This window comes from Arachis hypogaea, chromosome 19 (genome assembly GCF_003086295.3).
Source record: "Arachis hypogaea cultivar Tifrunner chromosome 19, arahy.Tifrunner.gnm2.J5K5, whole genome shotgun sequence".
NCBI lineage: Eukaryota > Viridiplantae > Streptophyta > Magnoliopsida > Fabales > Fabaceae > Arachis > Arachis hypogaea.
Window position 1 is genome coordinate 73,304,255 of NC_092054.1, and position 8,031 is coordinate 73,312,285.

Genomic DNA, 8,031 nt, shown 5'->3' on the forward strand with positions numbered 1-8,031 from the left:
TTCAACTCAAAGTTGTTAGCATGGATTGTTGGGTTGAGAATGCTGTTGCCACAGTTTCTTGGATTTGGGTTGATATAGGAGCCTAAGACTCTCCTTTCTTGCCCAATATGATGGCCAGCATCTACTCAAACATGGTTTTGCTCTTCTTCTTCCATAGTAGCTCCCAGATCTTCCTCTACTACTTCCTCTCCAACTATGCCTTTGCCTCTTGCTTCCCTCCTTAGTCTAAGGAAGGTCCTCTCAGGTTCACTATCGAAGGAGGATGAAGTTTCTCCCCATCTACCTGTCATACATTCAACAAACAGCAAGCAGAGGGCAAGTGAAGGAATCACTCTTGTTAAGATTAGTGGTTAGCTTGGTTGATGCAATTAATCAAACAGCTAGAAGAATGGAAATATGAACAATGAGTAACTGAAATTCAAAGTAAAATTAAAATAAAATAGAACAGAAGAAAATTAAAGGACTGGAAAAGAAATAACAAGGTAATTAAAACGCTTAATCTAGCTCTCCAATCAATTTAATCATTGTCAAATTCATACCAATTCCCAGCAACGGCGCCATAAAACTTGATGACCGGAATTCACACCCCATATAAAAATGATGAATCCATTCTTTTGGCAAGCGCATCAAAATTATCGTCAAGTAATAACCCACAGTAGAGTGGGATCGTATCCACAAAAATTGGTAGAATTGAGCAATTTTAATCAATTGGTGAATTAGTTAAGCTGAACATTATAGAGTGTGTTTGCAGAATTGTAAATGAACAAAAAAGTAAATGACTCAAAAGTAAAGATAAGGCGTAAAGTGCAGAAAAGGAAATGGCAATAATGTAAAGTGCAGAAACATAAATGACTTAATTGTAAATGGGAATGAGGATTTGACAGAATGTAAAGAAAGCTATAAAGAAAGTGGAAGATAAGAATAAAGAGAATTCATTGAGATCAGGAGATGTTGTTGATGACAGGTTATCTTATGATAGTTTTACAAGCATTTTTCATTAGTTTCATTAGGTTTTATGCACTTTCTTGCACAATAAGTATTGGAGTGGATTTTCATGATTATGTTGAATCAATCAAACATCATTTATTTTACATAAAATCATAGATTTTATGCTAGAATTAATTGATTTTATAAATGATGCAAATATCTAGTGATTTTGGGGGAGCTTTGATTAGTTGTTTGCTTGCTTGTAGGTAAAGAAATGATGGAAAGAGGAATTTTTGGCACACTTTTGAAGTTTGAGCATGCTTTAGACCTTAGGCCATGCTTTAAAAAGCGTGGCCCATGAAAGTAAAGCGTGGCATTCAAAAGACAACAAGGAACGTTCGAATTGGTGAACGTAGCGCTCCAAGAGGAAGCACCAAACGGTGCAGCAAAAACCAAGGTGGCATTCAAAAATTCCAACGCCACGTTCACTCTTGGCAACGAATTCGTGCCTCTAAACCAAGGAGATCTGAGCTCAAAGCAAACCAAATGCTAGCGTTCAAAGGAGAGAACGCTACGCTCACTTTCCTTCCCTTTTTCAAAGAAACAAAGCATGCACACCAAGAGCTAACCAAGGAAAGTTGTGCACACACGAATCAAGCCAAGGGTAGCGTTCAAGAATTAAAACGCTAAGTTCACTCTTGGTAACTTTTTCGTGACCCTTTGGCAAGGGAAGTGATGACTTGCATCATCTACCCTTCTTTCTTGCATAAAAATGACCATAAAAGAGCATAAATCTGATTTGATCAGTACAATTTATGCATTATTTGATAAATATTATGGTACACTACTTTGAGATGAGTTGTGCTGAATTTCAGGTGAAAAAAGTATCAAAAATGGGAAGAAAGCAACAAATAAGCTGGGCGTGTAAAACTGCCGTGCCACTTGGGAGCAAACACCACAAAAATGCACTGGCGTGGCACGCCAGGAGCTAGGCATGGCACGCCAGTACTAAATTCCAGAGGAGAAGTTCAAGTATGCATAAAGGCATGGCACGCCAGGGACTGGGCGTGACACGCTAGTACAAAGTTCCAGAGAGCAATAATGGAGGACACAAAAGGAGCGTGGCACGCCAGGATGGGCGTGGCACGCCTAACCCATCAGCTACTATGGGCGTGCCACTTGAGCCAAGGAGCGTGGCACGCCAACTCACCACTCCAGGAGGAACCTTCACTATGGCGTGCCACTTGGTATCGAAGGTGTGGCACGCCAGCTCCAAAAAGTCACTTGGGCATGCCACTTGAGGATCCAGGCGTGGCACGCCAAGCCTGAAGAGTCCACAAATGTATGGGCGTGCCACTTCAGCATCATGGCGTGTCACGCTGGTACAATAATCCATAGAAGGGGCTGAAGGCAATTGAAGACTAGGCGTGCCACATGAGGTCGAAGGCGTGGCACGCCAACCTATCAATCTCACTTAGGCGTGCCACTTGAGCGACCAGGCGTGGCACGCTAATGCACATAGAAACCAAACCAAGGGTTGGGCGTGCCACTTGATGTCGAAGGCGTCGCACGCCAACCCAGGAATCTCACTATGGCGTGCCACTTGAAGGCTGAGGTGTGGCACGGCAGCTACTGGAACCAAGGCAAGATCATGGGCATGGCACGCCAACCTCTAGGCGTGGCACGCTGGTATAAATTTCTAGAGAGGGTGAAGAAGGCCAATTACATGGGGGGTGCCTGATAAACCATTATTTTATAGTTTATATTGTATTTAATTGTGTGGTTTTATCAAATCTTTACCCATTTATTCATTAAATTAGCATGTATTTCCAATTCCTTCCCAAAATTACTCCATGGTTGAAAACTTGCTTTCTAGAGACTTTTAATTATGTATTTTAATTCTCCTTTATTCCATTCGATGCCGTGATCTGTGTTAAGTGTTTCAGGTTTTATAGGGCATGAATGACTTGGAGATTGGAAAGGAAGCTTGCAAAAATGGAAGGAACACAAGAAATTGAGGAGATGACCAGCGAGAAGTGACGCGGACGCATGGCTCACGAGACCGTGCGAAATAGAGGAAATTGCAGTGACGCGTTCGTATGCCTGACGCGAACGCGTGATTGGAGGCTGCAAGAGTGACACGAATGCGTAGATGACGCGCACGCGTGGCAAGGCAAAACGCTGGATAACGCGAACGTGTGGATGACACGATCGCGTGACGTGCGCGATCTACAGAATCTGCAGAATTCGCTGGGGGCAATTTTGGGCCATGTTTTTACCCGGTTTTCGGCCCAGAAAAGCATATTAGAGCCAGGGAACATGCAGAGACAACAAAAAAACAATCATTCCGCATAATTTTAGTTTTGGATCTGATTTTACTCCTCCTCGAGGTTTCCTCTCTACACATTCATAGTTCTTAGGATTTCGTTTTTATTGTTTTTGGATTGGGATATTGAGAAGGGTTATTACCTCCATCAAGACTTCGTCATTCTAGTTTGTTTCCTTACATGTCACTTACTCTTTCATATCCTTACTCTGTTCAGAATTACTATTGAATTATTTTTAGAATTTATTAATACAAGAACTATTTTTATTTTCAATTGATCTTTTGGATTATTATTTATCATGTCTGTCTTGATTTCTCTTTCTTATTTTGTGAAATTTACATTCATAATGAGCGAGTAGTTCCATAACTTGATTGGGAGATGATTGAAGGGAGAACCTTGAGTTGGAATGCTCAAGAGAAAAATTGTAATTAGGTTTATTGTTGGATTGCCCTCTAGTCACTGACACTAGTCCTTCCCAAGGGAGAGGATTAGGACTTGTGAATAGAAATTGCCTTCCAACTCGCTTGACTTTCCTCTACCTAGTAAAGGATAACTAAGTAGAGCAACCTTCAATTATCACTTTTATCTTGGGAAAACTCCAACAAGGATAGGACTTCCGACTAATCTACTCCCGGTCAAGGTTTTTATTTAAATTACATAAATTCTTTAATTTAATTTCCTGTCTATCAAACTCAAACCCTTTTGGAAAACATCTGATTAATAAAATAGCACATCTTTCTGCAACTTGTTGGGAGATGACCTAGGATTCATACTCCCAGTATTTTAATTCTAATTTTGTGATAACCCTTCTAAATTGATAAGCAGAGTTTTTGTTGGTTAAGAACTATACTTGCAACGCATCTCTTACAATAATTTCTTAACTCGCCAATTATTGCCACGTCAGTGCCACTTGGTGTTGAAGGAGTGGCATGCCATCCACTATTCCTCACTTGGGCGTGCCACTTGAACCTCAGACGTGGCATGCCAATGTCATTCAGAGAGCAAAGAACCATTGAGGCGTGCCACTTGAGTTCGTGGCATGGCACGCCAAACAGAGGAATCACTTGTTCACAAAGGGGCGTGGCACGCCAGACCTTGGGCGTGCCACGCTAGTTCAACTTTCCAGAGAAGCTTGGTCAAGCATGCAGCAAGGGCGTGGCATGCTATACCCTGGGTGTGCCATGCTAGTTCAAGTTTCCAGAAGCAAGAGAAGTAGAAAAAAAGCTAGGGCGTGACACTTGAGCTCGAAGGCGTGGCACACCAAAGTTGTTATGAAGATGAGCGTGCCACTTGAGGGACTGGGCGTGGCACACCAAGCCAGAATTGAGGGAGCACGTGACACACCACTGGAGCGCCAACCACACGCCAGCTGGGAAGTCACACTTATTGAGTTTCTTTTCCCTCCAAAATGTAATTTTCTTTTTTTCACTTTTGTAATTCTTTTATTTTTACTAGGAGTAGTATAAATACCCCCAAGGAGTACTGAGAAGGGGGTTAAGCATTTAGGAGATTAGTTTTAGATTCACTTTTACACTTCATCATCTTCTTTACTCTTGAGTACTTTTCTTTGAGCTTTGAGTAGCTAAATTCCCTCTCATTGAGAGAGGGAGCTCTGTTGTACTTGATGGATTGATGATAGTGAAATTCTTCTTCTCTTCATCTTCTCTTTGATTTTTTAGAAGGAATTTTGTTCTTAATGGTTAGTGTTCAATTATCTTGGGAAAGATATTGAATGTAAAATAGGTTTCATGGGAACCTTGGGAAAGGAAACATGAAACCATGCTTGAAATCCCTTCTCACACTTGAGTAGAATCTGGGTTTTGGTGTTTGGATATGGTGACATATAATCCTCCCTCTACTTGGACCTATGATGGTATGTGGTATAATTAGGGACCAAGCATATCTCTCTTCATTAGCAATTAGACCAAGGAATTGGCTATTGATCAAGATCTGAGAGATCGAGTCACCAAGGGATTGGGGCTCAATCAATCATGATTGCCAAGAGGTCAATGAGTTGCATGATTGAAGAGAATATAAGCAAGAATTGATCCAAAGAGACAACATCTCCTGATCTCAATGAATTTGCCCATTCTTACATATACCTTTCTTTATAGCTTAATTTTACATTCAGCAATTCCCCACTCCCATTTACATTCAAGTCATTTATGATTCTGCACTTTACATTCTGCCATTTCCATTTCTGCACTTTATTACTTTCCTTTATATTCTAGCCATTTACATTTCTGCCATTTATAATTTTGCAAATTACAATCTACTTGTTCTGCTTGACTAATTCATCAATCGATTAAAACTGCTTGAATTTGCCAATCTCTGTGGATACGATCCCACTCCACTGTGGGTTATTACTTGACGATAATTTTGGTGCGCTTGCCAAAAGAACTGATTCACCTTTTTTTGAATGGGGGTGTGAATCAGACTCATCAAGTTTTATGGCGCCATTGCCAGGGATTGGCTTAAATTTGACAGTGATTAAATTGATTGGAGATCTAGATTAAGCAATTTAATTTCCTTGTTATTTTATTTTCTTTTATTTAGCACTTTTTATTTTTCTTCCATCTCTACTCTGAGTTCTACTTCTTTCTTCTTTGATTATTTTAGTTACCCATCATCCATATTTCCACTCTTCTAACTGTTCAATTAATTGCATCAACAAATCTAACCACTAATCTCAACAAGATTTTTCTTACTTCTCTTGTTCTCTACTGGTTATTTGCCAAGTGTATGACAGGTAGAAGAGGAGAGACTTCATCTCCCTTCGATAGTGAAATTGAAAGGACCTTCCTTAGGCGAAGGAGGGAAGCAAGAGGCAAAGGCATAATTGGAGAGGAACTAGTGGAGAAAAATCTAGAAACCACCATGGTAGAAGAAGTACATAACCATGTTGAAGAGGAAGCTGGCAATCATGCTGGGCAAGAAAGGAGAGTCTTAGGCTCCTACATTAACCTAAATCCAGGAAATTATTGCAGCAGCATCCTAAAGCCAACAATTCATGCCAATAATTTTGAGCTGAAGCCTCAGCTCATCACAATTGTTCAGAATAATTGCTCGTATGGAGGAAGTGCCCAAGAAGACCCTAATCAACATCTCAACACATTCTTGAGGATATGTGACACTGTAAAGTCCAATGGGGTACACCCTGACATCTACAAACTACTCTTGTTCCCTTTCTCACTCAGAGATAAGGCAGCAAAGTGGTTGGAATCATTTTCCAAGGATAGCCTAACTACATGGGAGGAGGTCGTGAACAGATTCCTTGCAAGATTTTACCCTCCACAAAGAATCAATAGGCTGAGAGCTGAGGTATAAACTTTCAGACAACAAGATGGAGAAACACTCTATGAGGCCTGGGAGAGATTTAAAGATCTAACAAGAAGATGCCTGATGAGCGGATAATTTATAAGCTTTTTGGCATTGTTTTTACATAGTTTTTAGTATATTTTTATTACTTTTTATTATATTTTTATTAGTTTTTAAATAAAAATCACATTTCTGGACTTTACTATGAGTTTATGTATTTTTCTGTGATTTCAAGTATTTTCTGGCTAAAATTAAGGGACCTGAGCAAAAATCTGATTCAGAGGCTAAAAAAGGACTGCAGATGCTGTTGGATTCTGACCTCCCTGCACTCGAAGTGAATATTTTGGAGCTACAGAAGCCCAATTGGTGCGCTCTCAATTGCGTTGGAAAGTAGACATTCTGCGCTTTCCAGCAATATATAATAGTCAATACCTTTCCCGAGATTTGATGGCCCAAACTGGCATACAAAGTAACGCCCAAACTGGCACCAGAATTGGAGTTAAACGCCCAAACTGGCACCAAAGCTGGCGTTTAACTCCAGGAACAGCCTAAGCACGAAAAAGCTTCAATGCTCAGCCCAAGAACACACCAAGTCAGCCCCGGAAGTGGATTTCTGCATCATTTACTTATTTCTGTAAACCCTAGGCTACTAGTTCATTATAAATAGGACCTTTTACTAGTGTATTTTCATCTTTTGATCATCTTTTAATCATGTTTTGATGATTGAACCCTCTTTAGAAGGCTGGCCATTCGGCCATGCCTAGACCTTCTTTCACTTATGTATTTTCTACGTTGGAGTTTCAACACCCCATAGATTAAGGTGTGGAGCTCTGCTGTTCTTCAAGAATTAATACAAGTACTATTGTTTTTCTCTTCAATTCACACCTACTTCTTCTCTAAGATATCCACTCGCACTTCAACCTGATGAATGTGATGATCCGTGACACTCATCATCATTCTCACCTATGAGCTCGTGCCTGACAACCACTTCCGTTCTATCTGCAATAGCTTGAGTGCGTATCTCTTGGGTTTCTAATATAAGATTAGAACCTTCGTGGTATAGGCTAGAATTATTGGCAGCCATTCCTAGGATCCGAAAAGTCTAAATCTTGTCTGTGGTATTCTGAGTAGGATCTGGGAAGGGATGACTGTGACGAGCTTCAAACCTGCGAATGTGGGGCGCAAATGACAGTTCGCAAAAGGACAATGGTCCTATTCCGACGCTAGCGAGAACCGACAGATGATTAGCCATGTGGTGACAGTGCATATGGATTTGTTTTCATCTGAGAGGATCGTATAGCTTGCAATAGAAAGGAGTATGCATGACTGGATGAAAGTAGTAGGAAAGCAGAGGTTCAGAAGCAACAAGGCATCTCCATACGCTTATCTGAAATTCTCACCAATGAAATACATAAGCATTTCTATCTTATTTTATGTTTTATTTATATCTTAATTATCA